This window comes from Parus major, chromosome 1 (assembly GCF_001522545.3).
Source record: "Parus major isolate Abel chromosome 1, Parus_major1.1, whole genome shotgun sequence".
Classification (NCBI taxonomy): Eukaryota; Metazoa; Chordata; class Aves; order Passeriformes; family Paridae; genus Parus; species Parus major.
In genome coordinates this window covers 11,948,622-11,969,449 of record NC_031768.1, presented here as the reverse complement: position 1 = coordinate 11,969,449, position 20,828 = coordinate 11,948,622, and the positions used below count along the sequence as shown (strand labels likewise).

General features: G+C 35.4%; 1 long non-coding RNA gene across 1 annotated transcript in view; it reads right to left on the bottom strand.

Moving 5' to 3' along the window:
- The window catches only part of LOC107213561, a 41,288-nt gene that overhangs the window by 11,818 nt on the left and 8,642 nt on the right, over positions 1-20,828 (bottom strand). Inside the window, exon 3 of the long non-coding RNA XR_001524753.2 lies at positions 10,357-10,420. This is a non-coding gene — a long non-coding RNA (uncharacterized LOC107213561). The remainder of the gene's footprint in view (positions 1-10,356; positions 10,421-20,828) is intronic.

Here is a 20,828-nt window from a genome sequence, read left to right as displayed (position 1 = left end):
TATTTTGCGTATTCATAATACCTTAGTGAATCACTATGAATGACAAAACTGCTCTCTGAATGCTAATGAAGAGCCAGCAGACAAGTTGAAGGGCAAAACAACATAGAAAAAAACCAGATTTTCCCACTTGAATTCACCACTTATTCGTGAACACTTCTTGTATTTTTCTTTTCCCACTGTTACCACTTCCTCTCTTATCTTTTTTCATTAAAAAATCTAACGGCTTAATCTAAAACACACATATGATAATGTGCCTAATTTCATAGGGTTTTTACATCAGCAATGGTCACTAAAAAAGATGTCATTTTTAGTGAGAAATTCAAGGATCTTCAATGATTGCAGACTGATGTTTATGTCTTAAGGGTTACTAGGCATCCATAATAGCATAATACAACATCCCTTTTTACTCAGTCTAGCAAAGAATGCATGCTCACAGCAGGAAATCTTAATCATCGTTTATCAAAGTAGCAGGTAGTTCTGTTTTCAAAACGTTACCTTCAAAGGACATATATCTAAAACTTTTCTCAGAACCTATTTCTATTCTACCATAAAAACAATTAGCCTTTTAGTTTCACTGAATATATTTCAGAATTTAACATGAAAAAGATGAAAAATGTACTTAATCTCTAATAGCACAACATTTTTACACACAGATTAAAAAGAAAGCCAAAACCTCAATACAACTCTTTAAAAAATTTGAAATATATTTTTCTTCATGTCTGATTGCAGCTGTCATTTCAGTGATACTTGGGAGGGACACTTGTAAATTCAGGGTCATACTGTTTGCAATTCCCTGAGATAACTTTTCAAGTAACTAAGCCTTATTTAGGAGAATTCTCTGGAAGGACACTGAGTATCTCAGAAGAATATATGTGATGAGTGATGTCAGCACTATGTTGGGCACTAATTGTGCCATCCTAACACAGGAAGGAGCTATCTCAGCCACTATATAAACATAAGGACCCTTCCAGCACCTGTCTTAAATAGAAAACACATTTAATACACAACTCAGGCTGCAAAGGTGTTTACTGAAAAGGGCTGTGTTGATGAGCAGGCACTAAGAGCTGTGCAGTTTAAAGGAGAGGAGTTTCATTGAGAGTGTAAGGACTCATTTGCCAGCCGTGGAGCACAAGCTTCTTCTAAGCACACAGAAGAGTCCTGCAGGTTTGATGGCCAAGTCTTTGCAAGTTCAGATTCCTCACATTCTCCATTCCAGAGGGCATCACACAACTTAATAACTAGCACTTGTACCACAGAAAATTGTGGAATGCTTTACCCAAGATTGTTACTAAAGTGATTAACATGATTATTTGAGGTGCTGAGAGTCTCCCTGGAAATTTAATCAGAAGCAGAACTAAATTAATCTGTTCTGGTGCTTTGTGTCCTGAGGCTCAGTCATCTCAAGCTGCTCCTGCTGCCCATCTTAGAGCTACTCAGAAATGGATTGGTCTATACATTGAGTTGTGTTTCTTTGATTTAGAGGAAATTTTGCTCATCCTTTCTAAGTATCTGCTTAAAAGGAGTGACATGGTCAGAGCAGTTTATATGAGTAAGGTTTTATACCTGTAAGAAGTTAAGAACCCCACCAAGCTGGATCAGCAGAGCCCTGTTTTCTCCATGCTTCTGGCAATGGCAGAAGGAGAAGGGTAGGAAGAGCACATCCTGCCTGCTCTGATAGTCTCCATTCCATTTCTTATTGCATTCCCCAGCATCTAGAATAATTTTAGGAGTTTTAAATAGTAGGTCTCTGACTAGTCCTTTTACTAGTCTGTTTTTTGCTCTTTCAATGAGTTTACCTAATCTCTTTTGCAACTAGTGATATTTGCCTTTGCAGCAGCTTATAGCACCAAATAACAGAGGCTGATTACATGCTGTGAAAAGAAATGCTATCTTTAACATGTCTGAACCTGAACTTCTGCCGGTTTCAGCAGGTGCCTTCAGTCCAAGTATTGTGAGGGCTGATGAATGAATGGTCAAGCACAAACTTGTGAATCTCCACTATATTACTTCTCAGTTTTGTCCTATTTAAACTGGACACTCCCATGCCTGAGAGTCGATGTTGGAGTCTGAGATACAGTGTGTGCCCTTGTTTCTAATACTTAGTTATAGGATTCAAAGAAACACTGAATTTCATATAATATGAAATTCATGAGCATGTTTTCATGGTGATACATGAGAACAAATGTTAAAGTTAGATAGGAAAAGTGTGTGTAGATTAGAAAGTTTTTTAAATCACTGGGTGAAAAAGTTAGTTTAGAGAACAGGAGACAAGATGGAGGATTTAGGGTGTTGTCTCTTGTCCCTCTTCTTTCTTCTTCATGTTCTTCTCCTAGAGGTTTTTGCGTAGTAGTAAGTGATTGGATAGAAAATACCATAGTGCAGCACACAGGTGTTGGGTCATTGGGTCACTAAGAAAAATAATTTAGTTGGCATCTGTTAATTGGGTAAATGGACATATAAAAGACCTTGAAGAAGATCTTTGTTAGCCATTTTACTCTTTTCTATCGTAGTATACATAGCTTCTTGTACCCCGTAATGCTGATAAGAAAAGAATAAACAACTGAGACTGAACAAGAGAAAACAGCTTCCCTCTAGTCAATCTTCAGTTCAAAGGGAAAAAGATCCCAAATCCAAAAGTCCTTAACGAGACAAGTAACTTTGTAAGTCACTGAGTCACTTTGTGAGGCATTTGCTTCATCCATGAGACATTTTAGTCACCATTTTTTGTACTTTATTCATTTCAGATCTAGGTACTACTTCACTGCAAGCAATAGTGCTGTCACAGCATATTTTTTGGTAAACTAAAACACTTCCTGGAAATCCCCAGTTATATTTTGAGATTTGTTAGCTTTATGTATTTGGAAACCCCAAAGTAGATTTACTGGTTTTGCTACTCAAAGAGTTCTTATTTCAGCTTTCTGTTGGAAAAATGTCAGCTTAGGACAAATCAAATTTGTCTGTGACAATCTATTACAACTGTGCCAGCTATGAAAGTGAACTTACTCCCCAGCCTCTCCCATGCATTAGGAAGGTACAAGCCACTCTGTGTGGGATTCACTGCAGCTAACTTTAGACATCTATAGTTTAGTCGTCTACATCTGAATTAGTCACTTTGGGTTCTCTTTGTAGATATCAGAGAGAAAAAGCCCTTTAGAGTATGATTCATCTGACCTATTTAGATATCTACTAAAGAATAAGATGAATCATGTCCTATTACTTTTTTCCCCTCACTTGACTACAGAAGGAATTAAAATATTGACTTCTGCAAATAGAGTTCATTACATATATTCCTCTCTATGTTATTTTGAAACCATTTTTCTGACAAAAAGTTAGCCTGGGTATCACAGGATGACTCAATTGTTTTAGCAAATTTTCAGCTGAGTTCTTGCTAAGCTGTAAGCTGCTGCTACACCTGCTCTGGCAGGTATGATGCATTCAAGGACCTTCACATCTTCCTTAAATGGTGAGTCCCAGAACTGCACAATACTCAAGGTGAGGCTGCACAAACACTGAACAGAGCAGGATAATCACCTTTGATTACCTGTTTGATACATTCCTCTTTCAACCTATCACTAAAGGCAAGGGTAACTCAGGTGCTTGTTAATAGATGTCTTGTGGAGGATTAGAGTGAAATTACACTAAATGATCAGTGTTTTCACATATATATATATAGGTAGGGTTTATTTTAGAACAATTTGTCTGCAATGGAAAGGAGATATGTAGCCATTTTGGTTATTATTATTATTTATAGCAATATGGCAATAGAAAAGTATAAATATATGACTTAATAAAATATATAGAGAAAAGAACAGGAAATTGTAAAAGTTGATACTGGAGGTGGAAGTTATTACTACCTGCGGATCCACAGTGAGACTTGATGTTGCATTTTCGATGTACATCGGTTGAAGTGATGGTTTTGATCAGTCATGAGTGGAGGAATCCCACAAAACACAGAGTTCAATGGGTTAGGAAATGTTCAAGCTTAGGTGAGAACACCCAGGTACCTTTATGAACCAGAAACAGAAGTAAAACTGTTTGGTTTTTTTTCTTGCAGATGGAGGATCAAACAATATCCAACTGTGATGAGTTACAGTGAGTTTTAAGAAGGATCTTCAGAGTTAGTGGTGCTGCTGTAATCCATTAGTACTGGAGTCTACAAAGTGTTGCAGGGTAGCATAATTCTTGCATGTTTTTTTCCAAACACTGTATTTTGTCTTCAGCCTTGTTATTTAGTCTCAACCTGTTTGTGTATTGCAGGAGAGGTCCTGATAAATCTTTCTATTCAAGGTGTCTCTTTCTAACAAATTTTAGACTTTTCACCCTGGCAAGAAAATCTAAGCACCGCCCATCCCTAACACACCTCAATATTCTATGCCTTTGCTTGTCAAATTCTATTCTTTGTTAAGTGTTGTATCTCAGTTTCTTGATAGTTTTCAGGATTGAATTTTTTCATTATCTCACCCACAATAGATCTCTTAGGTCCAAACCTTGAAGATCAATCTGAAGACATTCTGGTTCTTTCCCTTTTTGTGATATGTATATATTTTTAAAACACATCTTCAATTTTTTTGCATTGGATGCTGCACTTCACATTTCTGTACGGGGAAATTCATGTCTAGCTTTCTCTACCTGACCCAACTGAACACTGTTTAAAAAACATCAAGCGCTTCAGAGCCAGCTCTTATCATGAATGAAGCTTACTTCTGAGTACCTTCTCCTTCACTTTCGTTCATTTTTTGCAGTTACTGTTTAAAGAACTGTTTAAATCTTCTGTACTTTTCTTCACATTTCCAGAATTATAATCCTGGTGAGACTTGCATTCTTTTTTTTTTAGAATATCTTAGTAGTTTGCTTTATTTCTCATTATCATTGTTAAGAAATTAGTCAGAAGTGTCATTCTGATACTTCCTGTTTAGCTCCCATTCTTAGGATAACCTTTGGTTTGGCAATGTGACCCACAGACTCCCTGGCTCATTATTGTCCCTTTGTGTTACCTTTAACAATCTTCTTTCTTGGCTGCTTCATGTCTTTTCTATTTCTTGCTTTTGCAAGTACAAAAACTGCAGGATTTGGCCCTAAATCTATATTGAGCATTCCTCTACCATTCTCTCTCATTATCATAATCAAAATTAGTATTCTGAAGGAGTGTCCATTTATTAACTGGTGTCCTAGTTTACTGTTTCCCTTGTTCTCTCTTGCTTAAGATTCTCTCCTTTCATTCATTCCTGCTATAGCTCTAAAAATTGATTTTCTGTTATTTAGGGACTTATTTTTTCCTAATTTGTCAATGAACTAAAATAGTTGAATACTTTCAGATTTCCCATAAAATAGGACATCTTTTAAGTTTATGTATATAGCACCTAGCACAAAGATTTTCTGCTACATGAATAAAATTATTAAACACAAATGAAATAAAAAATATTTTTAATAGAAATATAATTTATGTAACATTATAAATATAATTTAAATAATAGTAATTTTATATTTAAAACAATTAAATCTTTACACATTATTTTAATATTTCATTATCTGTACCTAACAACAGTAACAATGTGATATTTGAACTGTTGCAGCCTTTTCTGTAATATATTGTCCCTTATCTATTATTTTGATAATCAGCTCAGAAATTATTATGAAAGACTAAAGATGTGCAGATAGGTTTATGGACTTTGGAACTAGATTCATTTCCCCACCTTCAAGGAAGTGCTTTCAGTTATTAAGTAGAATTAATGGATATTAATTTGTTCACATTCCCTATGGAATGCCTGTACAAATTAAGAGTAAACAAAGAAGGAAACTGCCCCTCATCAAAAATATTAAATTTGTCTAATGTGTTAGCATACTCACATACAAGAATCTGAGAGTTTTAAATTATATAATATTGTTCCTCAATAATATTATATTTCACTGAACAGTAATTGCTAAGCATATTCAAATCATTGCTAACATTTCTCCTTCATCTTTTATCATGATTCAATGAAAAATGGCAATTAGCTCTGTGATTTCTTCAGAAATTTCTGCAGGTTTAGACTTATGCCAGTATTTAGAGTTTCACATTCTAATATGGATGAATTTGAGGTTATGCAATGAAACACAATGGAGTCAGGCACAAAGTAACATTTTTAGTGAAATAGCATCATAACATTTAACTTAGATTAGGCTGAAGTATCATATCTTGCACCTAAAAGTGGCCTCCTTCAATACTTTTACAGATTTTGAAGGACTACACACTGTTTAATTTAGCATCCCATCTTTGCCAGTCAGCCAGGGCATTCAGTTATAAATAAATAGAATTCATTCTGGTGAGGAACACATTTCACCACCAATTGGAAGATATCAGGAAAGTATGTGCTGAACAGCAGCACTACTCTCTTTACCAGGTTGTCTAACATTTCAGCAACTTTCAGTGTTTGAAATCTGCTAACAGTCAGGGGAATCTAAGCAAATATAATTCCAGATCTAGCAATGTTGTACTATCTGTGCTGCTTTCTTCCTGTGATCTTATTGGAAACCCATTTTACTAAACCTAGATTCAGTTGGGCAGAATCAAGGTTTTAATCTGAAGAAAAACCACCTCAACAGTAAAGTCACTTGAAAAAATAACATTACAAAATGCTAGGACTTTGACTTGGAAATTGGTTACCTATGCAGACTCCCTGGTTTGATGAATGGTTTGACCCTTCCACAAGGTTGTGACTGTAAAGCTTTTCATCAATTCCTTTTAAAATTAAGAATTCCTCTGAAACATGGGGCATGATGAGATTATACTTGGGTAAAACCCACTTTGGTGCTTGTCCCAATAAAGTCAGAATACTTTAACAGTTACAAAAATATTTCCACATATGTGCAGTCAAAACAATTGAGAAAGGCACTATGAGGAGATTTCTGTCTGTCTTGTTGCACTATTCCAAGGATGTACTTTGTGACCAGTGTGGAAACAGTGTTTCCTTAGCCAACTGAAAAAGGATCTCAGTAGGACATCTCTGCCTTGATACCAGTAACTAGCATTACATTATCTAACTTTGTCAGTCAAAAGGCATTGTCCATATTTAGTGGAAATGAATTTATTCTTCATGAGGTGAATTGGGTTCCAGTCAATGTGTTGGGCCATACAGTATCCTGTGGGATGCTCCCCATGTGTCAGTGAGATCTGTGAAAGGTCAGTGAGCTATGTTGAAATCTCATCACTTTGTCCTGTCCAAATACACTTTAGATATTACTGCAGAGAAATTTAATTTACTGACATTATCTGCTTAATTCTCCTGTGTGTCAGTCCTGTGTGCCAATGGTGCTCTCAGATGTCCATATCGATATGATTTTCAGGTTTGGAGGAACAGCTAGCTGAAAAGAGCCCTTTTTTGGCTTCTAGTCATTAACAATGTGAGAGTACTGCTATGGTTCCCTTAAACTTTAGCTGATCTTCTGGGGCTTTATCTTCAGAATATTTTTTTCCCCCTTTATTTTCACTGTAACCATACTAAAACATGCTAAAACACTTAAATAATGCAAAATCACATCACAAAAAGAAAGCATGGAATATATGCTGACAAGAACAAGGTCTACTGCCAAAAAACAGTTGCTACCAGCTGTCACAACTTAGAACACAGAATCATTAAAGTTGGAAAATACCTCTAAGTTCACCAAGTTCAACCACTAATGTAACACTGAGAGGTCCACCACTAAACTATGTCTCCAAGTGCACCTACAGGTTTTTGAATGCTTTCCAAGGATGATTATTCCACTATTTCCCTGGTCAGCCCGTTCCAATACCTGACCATTGTTTCAGAGAAGAAATTGTTTCTTAGATTCAATTTAAACCTCTCCTGGCACAACTTGAGCTGTTTCATCTTGCCCTTTCCCTTGTTACTGTCACCCTGTCATAGAAAGAGATCAAACTGGTCAAGCAGCACCTGCCTTTCTCAAACCCATGCTGGCTGGGCTGGTGCACATGTCCATGTCTGGAACAAGCAATTGGGAAGGTTCCTTGAATGTGTCAACAACTTTCCTACAAGTGATTGAGGAGCCAACAAGAGGTGCAATACTGGACCTCGTGCTCACCAGCAGGGAAAAGCTGGGGGGGAATGTACTGCTCCAAAGCAGTGGAGGCTGCAGTGACTGTGAGATGGTGGAATTGGAGTTCCTCAGGGCAGTGAGGAGGGCCCACAATAAGCTCATTGCCCTGGAACTCAGGAAAGCAGCCTTTTGCCCCTTCAAGGACCTGCTTGGTAGAGTTCAGTGTGATAGAGCCCTGGAAGACAGAGGGCTGGTTGAATTGCAGGTTCACCTTCTCCAAGCTCAGGAGCAGTCTGTACAAGGAGGAAATTGGGCAAAAATGTCAGGAAGCCTCCATGAATGGATAAGGAGATGCTATGGAAACTCAGAGTGAAAACATTATCTTAAAGGAAGTGGACATAAAATCCTATCAGGGTTTTATCAGTGTTCAAAAAACTTGAAGCCGCACAGGTAGTGGCAAGTGCACTTACCTATGTTAATTGCATGTGAAAGAGGACTTTGCAAATTTATGTCTCCTAAAGTTCCCTCCACAAGCCCTCTTTCAGATTAATTTTCCCACTGACTTCATATCCCTTAAAGAATCCCAGCCTTTACATGTAAGTGCATCTGGGAGTAAGGCCTGTTGGGATTTTCATCTCCAAGCTCACTTCTGTTTGAATTACACGTCCTCCAGGCTAATAAATTTTGATTGCTCTGCATTGTTAGCCATCTGCTCCCATCCCTTGGGATCCCAGTTCAAGATGGAAGTTAAAAGACAACAAACTGAACCCCCCAGCAGACATAGGGCAACAGAGTTTGTACAAAAAATTAGCAAGCAAAGGAGCCTGTGAAAAGTGTTTGATTGAGACGCGCAGATGTGCACTGGCTTTTCACGAGGTCTGCTGATTTAGTAGAAATAACATAGTAGCTATAATTAATCCTAGCTCCTATTATAATACACTGTTTTCAGATTTTTATCTGCTTACCAAATTTTACACAGTGCAAAAAAAGGCAAGGAATGAACCTTAAAACTCAGAAGAGGGAAACATATGGTAAGTTGAACCGTAAAAGGAAACGCTCATATATAATGCCAACAGTCTTGAAGATCTATATTCCACTGCTTCCAGCAAATAAATTGGTCTAAGCTGCAAAATAAAGACATAAATAAGCATCACCTGTGACCAGCCAACTGGATTTAAATTCATTCCCCACCACTCTCTAGGCCTAGCCATCCAGGTAGTTTTTTTTATCCTGCAAACAGTGCAACTTTCAAGCTGTGAACGGTCAGTTTCTCCAGGAGAATGCTGTGGGAAATTATGTCAAAGGCTTTACTGAAGTCCACTTAGACAACATCTACAGCCTTTCCTCAACTACAAAGAGGGTCACTTTGCCATAGAAGATCAGGTTGGTAGCAGGACCTGCCTTTTGTAAACCCATCTTGACTGTTCCCGGCCCCCTTGTTGTCCTGTATGTGACATATGGTAATTAAAAATTGTTTATTAGCTAAATGAGATATAGCCCTTTGTAAAACATAGGATATTTCATGATGTACCTGTTATGTATTTGCTCATAAATGAGAGACCTGTAGGAATTTAGTTTGTCAGACATTTTTCATGACTTGCAGAAAACCCCCAGGAAACACTATCCTTTATAAAGAGTAGTTATTACAGTTTTAGCATACTCTCACTTAAAGGAAGTAAGATAATTTCAAAGACATTTAAAGATCATTGTATGGGGTTTGCTGCTTAATTATCTAATGTATTCCTTAACCATTTTTTTCCTCACATTGTCCTGCCTAAAATGAAAGATATAAATAAGGGTCCATGTATTCATTTGAAATGGCACTATTTTTATGTGAGCATGTGTAATGGCTGATTAGAAGCCTAAGACCAGAGAGTATACTGCTTGCTAAATAAATAAATGGAAAAAATAAGAGCAGTACTGAACTGTCATCTTTTTATCATCATGTTCAAGTCTCTGAAATTGTGTTTGTGCTATGCCATATAGCCTTGTAGTAGGAGTTAGTAATTAAGTGGTATCTGGAATTTGGGAAGACTGCCTTTATGATACTTATTTGATGACTTAGATCAAGAAGAAATTTATATGGAATAAGTGAAAAAAATATTTAATAAAAGAGAAAAATTTTATTTTACAGGTTTTACATTAGTAGAAATATCAGTAATTTAAAACCTGCTTCCTTTTTGGAAGGCAACGGTAGCAGTTTTAAGAGAAAGTCAGATTGGAGTTTCAACAAAACAAAATTTCTTACATCTGCCACCAAACTTTTAAATTATGAATTAGTTAAAAGTCTTCAGAAAAGAGATAAGAACTTTCAAATTAATAAGTAGGTTATTATGAACTTACTTTGTTTTAGAGTGGAACACATTCTTGGCTTCTTTTTGTTCTTTCAATCACTTCTGCTGGAAGACTTAAAAGAAAAGAAATCAAGAAAATGTGACTGAAAGGCTAATTAAGTAGTTACCAGAGATATTATTTAGCTGCCTAAGTTTGATTTACACTGTGTAATCCAAAATAAAAGTTATGTCCCTACTTAAGACTATACACATTTAATTGCATTATAATACAGCAGATTTTACTGCTATGTTATATACCCAAAAAAAGGGAAAGGAGATGATCTTTCCCTAGGAATCACACTAAACTTTGATCAATCACCCTAATTGAAAGTGTTAATTAACATTCCTGAAATGGCTTTTCTGTGTCTCACATCCAGAGGAGGTTTAGGATACCTTAAACCTATCATGATAGATGGACCACATTTCTCCTGTAGTCAACATATGAGAAAAAGCAGGATCATAAAATGATAAATATTAAGAAAAATAAAGGCAAGGAAAAAAAAAAAAAAGGATGAAATTGAACTTATCACCTATTCTTTAAATGTGGACATTCTTTAAATGTGGAACGTCTCATTGAACTATTCATCAGTCCCCTACCCCCACCCCCCAAAAAAAAAGCCATTTAAGACATTTGAATAGAGGACCCTTAGAACACTGGGCATTGCACTAGGCTCCTATCCCAGCAAAAAATATTTTAAATTAAATATTATGTTATATACATATATAAACATGCAAGTGCACTACAAAAAATAATGTGAATTTTTGTACATCTGTAGGAAAATCATTCCACCAGGGTGTAAAAAGGGGTATGTTAGAAAGCTTCAGGTTTAGCAGCCAAACTGAGCTACAAACTCTGGACTTCAACTGAGTTAAAAAATAAAATAAAAAGAAGACTAAATTTTATTCTAAACTAGGAAAATGTAGGGAATGGTGGCCCAAAGATGGATGGACCTTCTTTATGTTTTATTGCTGTAGAGGAAGGGCTGGTCCCAGAACAGATGGTTACATTGACCTCATCTTGTGGAGAGATCAATGCCCTCATGTCCATTTAAAAAGCAGTTCAGGCAATCAGACCTCTGCTGGAGTCAGAACCCAAATGACTGTTTCCATTTGGTGTTTCAGATAAAAAAATTAGATGGGGTCATGAGCATATTGGCTTCTTGCGATGACCTGTGGAACTCGAACAGCACTCAATGGCCCTTCAGAAAGCAGAAATTGCATCTTCTTTTTTTTCACTCTTTCAGGATGTACCATAAAAAGAAACAGCCCCAGTGATTTCATAAAATCTCAGAGGAAAGTTTGTTGTTGTCATTTACTTTCTCATGAAAATCTTCACATATATTGTTTGTAGATGACAGCAGAAAAGCTCAGGACAGAATGACTGATACATAGCTGCTATAAAAGCTCTGTGTCAGCAAGAATGCTTCATGACACTTTGAGAAGTGGAATTTTTGCACATTTTTATGGCTACTACCATAAAATAATCTGATTTTAAAGAATTTGAGAATTTTTCATTGTATATTTTACTCCTGTTATTCAAGAGACAGTAGAGAATAGCTGCACTGTAATGAAAAGAACATAGTATATTTGATACTGTTTTTCTACACTGATATTTTTGTCACATATATTATTGTTTATTATTCTAAAATGGCTCCTTTGTTTGAGAAACTTGTAATTCTTATCTTTACTATTCAAGTCCTGTGTCACATTACATGATTTTCTGATTATTCTCTTTTGCTTACATATGACTTTGAAACCCGGACTGCTCTTTGCTCCTCTGATGTCTGGATAGCATATATTATAAATACTTGAAAGATGTATGCCATTTGCATTTTAGTTTGATATTTTATATTCACATTTACTTAACTAAAGGTCTTATTAATATTTAAAGTCTCAAAGATTCATACAAGTAGAACAGTTTCATAATACCCACAGATCTGTCTTATCTTTTCAGTGAAGAACTCAGCCAAATTTTTATATTATTTGCCCATATTCAGAGATGTGGTGTCAAAATTTACTGATCTAAGTCAGTCTATTCAGACATGATACTCTTAAATATCAGTAAATGCAGATTCAGGAATTTTTTGTATATTGTTCTAATAGGATCAGTAAATTGCATAATATCTGTATAATTGTCACCACATACCTCTCAAAATCATTCTTCTCATGAAATCTTATAATGGTTTGCGTTGGGAGGGACCTTAAAAGTCTGTTTAGTCTAACCCTTCCTGTCACAGTCAAGGACAGCTTTCCCTAAATCAGGTTTTCCAAAGCTTTGTCCAGTCTGACTTTGAAGGCTACCAGGATTCAAGGTGCCATCTCATATCCGTCCCCTCATCCACCAGCTCCCCCATCATTCTTGGCAGGGCTGTTCTCCATCTGCTCATCTCCCACTGCATCCTTATCCATTAGAAACTGCTTTTCTCTTTAATGACTCTTTAGCATATCATACAGATTTCTATCCATGCTGAAAAAGTACAAGTTGTGTACAAAAAAGATACTTCACACCTGGAACTAACATGGGAGAAGTTGAGTAATTTTTGACTAAAACTGCAGTTATATTACCTAAACCCATAAGTTTTTGGAAGACCACAACCTTTTGAAGAAATTATTTAGCATGTTCAAAAAAATAAGTAAAATCCACTAAGAATTGTTAACTCAAATATAGAGTATTTCATGTGTTTTCAAGGCACATTTGGAGACCTCCAGTGACAGGCTCAGAGTCATAACCCAATATTTAATACTGGAGTTAAAGTTTACTGAGAATGAACTCAACTTCTAGATTTTTTGCCTACAGATATTATTCCGTTTTAAAAGAGGAAATCCTGCAATTGCATGTTGTTTGATTTTAGTTCCTTTCTATTTATGCTTTTAAACAGCTCTAGTGCCAAAACAATTACAAACAGAAAGTTGAAGTTTGACCTTCATTGAGAAGTACCTTTGCTCCTGTGAAAATTGATTTTGCTTTGACAAAGGGATTCTACAAATTGCCAGTTCTGTAGAGTGAGCAGCCCTTTGTGTACAACTTTAATACTTTTTGTCTGACATTTTTAGTTAAACAAAGTAATGACAATTATGACACGAAGGTGAGCTAAAACAGTGATGCATTTTCATGTAGCCTTTTCTATTTCAGCCTGTGGTTTCATTGGCAGTTTTCTTCTTACAATTCCAGTATCAGATAGTTCTTTCTGGTTCTTTATAGCACAAATATAAAATGAGGATGCCACTTCCTCTCACCTTTGATCTACAGATTTCTAGTCATCCAAGAAAGGTAGAATTTTAGATCTGAAATGTACCACACAAAGTTTCATACAGGTTTTGAGTTTTGAAGAGATTTTCAAAGACTGTTGCAAGGCTATTCATCACTTACACAGGAGTTCAGTACAAATGTACAAAATAAAAATATTTTATTCTCTAAATTACATAATTTTCTAAAAATTATTTACCTTCTAATCAATTCAATTCCTTATCTGCTCCATTACTAATAACACACATACCTCTGTGATTAAGGAAACAAATGTCTTCTGGCCTTCTGTTCTTTTATATGTGTATAATTGTTATAATAACTAGTATGTTAATGAGTGCAAAAGAGAATATAGATCTATCAGGGACTGAAGTGATAGTATTATTTTCACTTATAAATTTGATATTGAACATTGATATAGAGAATGTGTTTATAGAAACAAATACTATATATAAATATTAATGAGGAATAGTTCAGCATGAACAGTAGAAAAACAAAATTCACCCTGCATGCCTTTCACCCTGACTGACACTAAGAAATGAGAACTGTAATATTCATATAGGCTGTTGGAAAGAATAATGTGTCTTTTCAGTACTAAAAACAGGAGGGGGGGCAGAAAGAGGCAAATATCTGAACATTATGTTTCAATGAGCTTCACTAAATAATTTTAGTGAAGACTTTACCTCTTTGTTGAGGCTCCCCTTATTCAAAGAATCATAGAATCACTGAGGTTGGAAAACACCTCAATGGAAAAATTAAAATAATGTAGTACAACTGTTAATCCAGCACTGCCCTGCTGTCAACTAAACCAAATCCCCAAGTTTCACATCCACACATCTTTTGAATGCTTCCAAGAATGGTGAATCTGCAATTTCCCTGGACAGCCTATTTTGATGTCTGACCATCCTTTCAGTGAAGAAGTGTTTCCTAAGATCCACTCTAAACCTTCCCTGTCACTTGTTACATGGGAGAAGAGACTGACTCCCACCTGGCCACATCTTCCTTTCAGGTAATTGTACAGAATGATAAGGTCCTCTCATCCTCCTTTTCTCTTGATTAAACAATCCCAGCTCTGTCAGCTGCTCCTCTTAGGGCTTCTGCTCTAGACTCATCTCCAGCTCCAGTGTCTTCCTCTGGATTCGCTCCAGCCCCTCAATGCCTTTCTTATAGTGAGGGACCCAAAACTGAACACGGGATTTGACGTGTGGCCTCACCAGTGCCGAGTACAAGAGATCACGTTTTGATTTTCAACTGCAAAGATCAGTTTTGATTTCATGAATAACTATCTACTCCAATTTGCTAGAAGTCAGCTTAAGATCTTAAGCCCTAAACATGGCAGGTTTGATGATCAATAATTTGGACTAGATTGAAACAGATAATTGTGCAAGACAAATGTACAGCAAAAGCTTGATAATTTCAGTGTGTGTAAGCTGTACCTATACTTTTGGTTTCCATATTTTGATGCTCTTAACTAGCCTACATGTATTTTCCAAAAGCAACTTCCTCAGAATCTGATATTGATGTTTATTTAAACAACTGATAATCTATTTTGCTCAATACAAGAACAGACACAGCAGCCTCCAAAAGAGGTTGATTCATTTTTAATAACATATGAAGAAAAAGCAAAATTCAGTAATAATGCCTGCTTATGACTAATGCTTGTCTAAGAGATATTACTGCAGGATGTTGTTCTAAAATACTCTGAATTGCATCAGTGAGACTACTACGCAGCATTGAGAGCTCAATCAGCTGATGATGGAATAGTAATTCCTTTGATCTGATTAGCATTTAGACATATTTCTTCCCACTTATGTTTACAAGTAACTCCTTTTTCATTGATGGAAATAAGCCATTAAAAAGTCAAACTGCTAGCTAAAGAACATAGTGGAAAATGCTGCTGAAAGAGGCAAAAGGATCATGAACTGGCTGACTTTGGGTGTTCAGGATGTAGCAATGTGTTGTTTTCTATTTGAAAAATATTTTTACAAAAAGTCTTCAATACCTGTGTCCAAATGTGCACAGTTTCATATTATATAAACTTCCCAGAGCTATTTTCTCCATGTGTAGAGAAAAATTCTTCATGTTTTAATCAATGAACCCACTCATGAGAGAATATGAAAAATTATTAATTGACTTGCCATATTAGATAACAATGTTTTGAAGGTACGTAGAACACAGATTTTTCTTTTTAAAAAGTTTATAGACCAGGATGAATTTAGGACAATCAGTTCTAAACAGTAGTGGAGATATTCCCAAAAGCAAAAATGTTCTCTCATATTCAAGGCATCATGTCCTATTATCTTCAAACTTGGAAATAATGTTTCCTCAGGACAGAAACCATGTGCAATCATTAGAAAATAAAAATCACAATGTGACTGAAAAAGAAAAAACATTATTTGTTGAGTTTCTGCCACAATCTTTCACAGAATTAGGGCTTCAGGGGCTACAAATCTTTATAGAAACTTCTTTCAGACAACAAAGACCATTATTGAAAGTTTAAGTTAGAAAATAAAAAAATAAAAGAAGAAAAAATAATTTTAAAAAGGCTACATCCACTCCCCTTCAAAAAAAAACAAACCAAAAATAAAACCCAAAAAACTCTCCAAAAAAACAACAGATTACATACTTCATATTTTATAAGTCTTATACAGATTTCTTCTCTTGGTTTGTCAAGGCATTTATCTGCCTAAAAATCAATTTGCAAACACTAAAACATCTCCAATGGGATTTTTCCATGGCTTATATTTCTGATTTGTTGGAATCCAGCAAACTTTCAATTGGAAAACTCCCTTTGAGGCATCTCCCTATGCAATGCTAGAGCTGTTTGCTCAAGCAGCCCTGGCAGATTTCTCTTAGAACAATGCAAATTCCCTTTGCAGCCCTTAAGGAAAAGGGAAAGGACACTGGTGATGTCCTGCCATTTCCTTGCAGTCCTTATGGAAGACTGGGTCATATGACACAAGATTTATTTACCTCAAACAATAACTTCATCGTATCAAGAATACAAAATTCCATTGAGTTGTGCGGACTTTGTTAAGACATAAGTCTCTGGAGGGATCTTGCAGCAAGTCATTGTGATAAGGCTAGGAGATCTAACCTTTTGTGATTTACAATAAACTATTGTTGATCAATAAACCTTGGAGTGCCTCCAAAAAAATGGATTTTCACCATTTTGATGTTCAAACATCCCAGTCCTGAAAACTCTCTGAATTATTTTAGACTTACAGACTTACCTGAGAATAGCAGATGCACCCTGAGCAGCTTTTTAACAGCAGCACAGACTTTCTGACTGTTTCAAAACTAATTTCAGAAAATCCATATGAATATCATTGTACTGACAATTTGTGTCCCATCATTGATTTTTCAACCTTCTCATTCTTCTTTGAGATCTGTGTATTCCAGTCAAATATATTGTAGCCAGTCACATTATGTACTTTCCTTTTTGAGATTAATTTCATTTTTACAGGATGAATAACTAAAAGAATGACTAATCTGTCCTTTTACTCTATTAGAATACAATATTTTTCTCTCTTAATATGAATTTCTTTGTGATTATTCCATATTTTCATCAATGTAATGGACAGTTACGGTTTGTCCAAGACACATACTTTTTTTTCACCAAGTCCTTTTTAATATTTCTTGTCTTTAAAGCTATGCCAGCATTTTCTCCCTATTTCTCTCTCCCCCTCTCTCCCTATTTTATTAAAGCATCCGCATTTTTAATAAGCTTTCTGTAAACTGAACTACCTCTTCCCCCAGGAAATAATTCCTGTTCTTATGCCCCAATGATTTATTTTAGTGTTTCCATGGAATAATCTTGTAGACATTTATTCATGGCCAGTGAAGTCAGTAATGTGTTTTTAACTGCTCCATCCACCCCCGAATCAGTGCAGAATATTATTAACACCTGTATTTCTAGTTATGTACATATTTCTTCCACATCAGTTCCACTGCATTGCTCCCTTAGGATCAGACTAATAAAGGTAGTGTAATGTTTACAAATTCTAAGAAGCTTTTCTCATATGAGTTTCCTAGTGATAAGCTAAATAATAAATGAGCATGACCTTTATGAATTTGAGTTGGCTGCATTTCCTGAAGAACTCCTTTACTCTTTATTGTGTCCTGATTCTTCATGTTACTCCAACCTGAGCTCCAGCAAATAAAGCAAAGTCATATGAACTACAAGAGTAGCACCAGATATTGCCTTTCTTACAAATGCCAGACCAGTGAAGGTGAATGAGGTTAATGCCTCTGACTGCAGCTTTTGAGGCCTTTTAAATAAGTATGAATCTGTGATGAACAGCTTCCTGGAATTATTTTTTTTTTTTTTTTCCCTTTGGAAGAAATTCTGAGGAAAATGAGAAAGGGGACTTGAAATTTCTGTATTGCTTTTTTCTCTAGAGAATTCATGAAAAACAGACTCCAAAGCATTGGCTCAGTTGTGATCTTTGCTACAAGACCCGCTCACAGTCCCTTTTTCCCCACAAAGTTTTGTACATGTGTGGTGAATTAATTAATGAAATCCAACCATACATAAAGTTCTATATCTATCTTGCTAAAAACTATAAACTGCTTTTAACCCACATCTATGTATAAAGATAGTTTCTACTTATATAATTTCTGTCTACCATATGTTTCATCTTGGCAGTCTTGTTATTTAATTTTAGAGTGTGTAGTTTCATAGTTCCTGATAAGAAATGATACATATAAATCCTTTTGACTATTTGGTTTCCAAACACACGCATATATATAGTGGAAAGCCAAGAAATATAATAATAATTTGCCTTACCTATATGATATTTCTGACAGATAAGAACTTGGGTAGCTGTAACTCAGATACAGTACATATCACATTAGTAGAAGTCAGCATTTTGTGAAGACTGGTGCACCTCTCAGGGAAGTGACAGACAGATTGTAAGCTGGCTTTTTTATTATTTAACATACTATACCTTAGTAGATGTGTCATGTAACAAAGTGTACTATGCTTTTAACTTCTATCAATAATGGGTCATACACCAAAAATGCCTTTGCCCATATCTATATTTCATTAAGCTAGAATCCATTTATCTACAACCACCTGACATTTATTAAAACCCTACAGAATTAGTCAATAGTCCCTAAAATAAAATAAGTCCTAAATAACTTTGTCCTAGTTTCTTTTTAGTAGCTGGTACGGTGCTGTGTTCTGAACTAAATACAAGATTAATGTCAATAATCCATTGATACTTTAGTAGTTGCTGAGCAGTGCTTACTCTTAAATCAAGTTTCTCAGTTTCCCATGCTCTGCCCATGCAAGTGCACAAGAAACCAGAGCACAGCATAGTCAGGACAGGGGACCTGAGCTAGTCAAAGGGACATTCCACACCACAGAACATCGTGCTCACCATACACACTGCCAGGATTGTCTGGGGGTGGCCAGACATGGACTGAGGATTGGTCAGCAACTGGTGAGCAGTGGTTTCTTTTGGTGTTTATTCACCATCACCACCTCCTCATTGCAATTTGTATTATTACTATTGTTATCTTGTTGTTTTGTTGGGAATTTTGTTGTTTTTTCTTATCATTACTGCTAGAAATATTATCATTATATTTTATCTTTAAAAGATTATTAACCATTCTTATATTCAGCCATGAGTTTGCCTTTTTTTTCTCCAATTCTTCTCCCCACAAGTAGTTTATTTCTGGCTCAAATTAAGCCTTGACAAACTTGATTAAGTTAACAAAGTATATTGATGGTTGAAGAAAAATGAGGAAAATACAAGTGAAATTTTCACTTGAAGACTTTTTTTCCTCTTTTGCATGGTTTGATGCAGAACAGCAAGAAAATAGCAATAAATAAGTAAATAAATAAATAAAAAATTCTCTATGATTTCATATTTTTCTCCATGTACTCCCTGATAACTCAGTTTTATGCCCTCTTCCCACAAACATTAGTTCTTTAACCACTTAGCTTTCTGAGTTCAGGAATAGTGTCTATACAGTCAAGCTAGACTCAAAAATAAAATCCAGATGAGATAAACATGATGTATTAAGAATTTCACTGAATAATATTTTAAAGAAAAAGTCCTTTAGAAGGCAGCATTAAGACAAATTATCCCAATTTCCAGGGAATTTGATCAATTCAAAATCTGATCAATTGCTAAACTGAAAAAAAAATAATTCACTGAAATATTTTTCTTGAATATATATATTGTGGTTTGAGGAAAGTAAAAAAAAATTCCTCATTTCAAATATGAAAATATAAAGATTTACAACTAATTAACACATTTAAATTAGTATTAAAATGTGTTCTTATTATTAAAAGTAATTTCTTACTGCAAGAAGTTCTGAAATGGGAACAGGGTCTAAAAGAAATGCTGTTATCTATCAGTGACTGGTCTGAGGCTTGTAACAGCATAGACACCTTTTAGTTTCCTCTCATCAGTATAAATCCTCTTTGTTCAGTATAAATCAAGGTAAAAATCAAGGTACTGACGACAGTGGTTATATGGACTGGTAGATGCTGAAAATCCATGCCTTTTGTGATCAGAAAAGGCCATACATTAAACAAGATCTGAACAGTTCAAGCCTTAGAACATCATGCAATAATTGTGGTAGTTACATCAACAATTTACTTGTGGCCCCTCTTTTAAGACATCATCACATTCAGTTCCATTCTATTTTATTACATTCTTTCTCTCCCATTCTGTCCTGTTCTGGGTTTTTCAGACTGAAAATGCATAAAATACCACATACCTGGAATACTGGTTAGTCCTGATCTGGAATAGTATTTTTTTCTGGTGACTACTTATTTCTGAGTGTTAACTTCACTGATAAGTTTTCAGTCCCTTTCTTGCTGTGAAGGCACACAGATCATAGGAACTAAAAACACCATTGACACTACAGAAGGTTGATTCAGTTAAAAGCTAGTATTTTCACTGAAACTCAAATATTGGACAAAGCTAATCAGCAAAACAAATTTACTTGCTTTTTCTTTTATGGCAAAAGCCTCTGTAATGCAGTTAAAACACCAAAAATGCTTTTGTCAGAACTTAGTGTCAGTTTCTTAAACAGTTAATATACATATATCATATTAATTCCTTTTCTCCACATTCTACTGTACCACATTTTAGTACCCCAATGCAGCAAAAACTTAACAAATTTAAAACTTTACAAGTTTTTTTTAACTTGTAACAAGTTAACAAGCACTTGAATTAAGTAGAAAACTCTTTTTACTCTAATGCGTGTTTTCAGCGAGG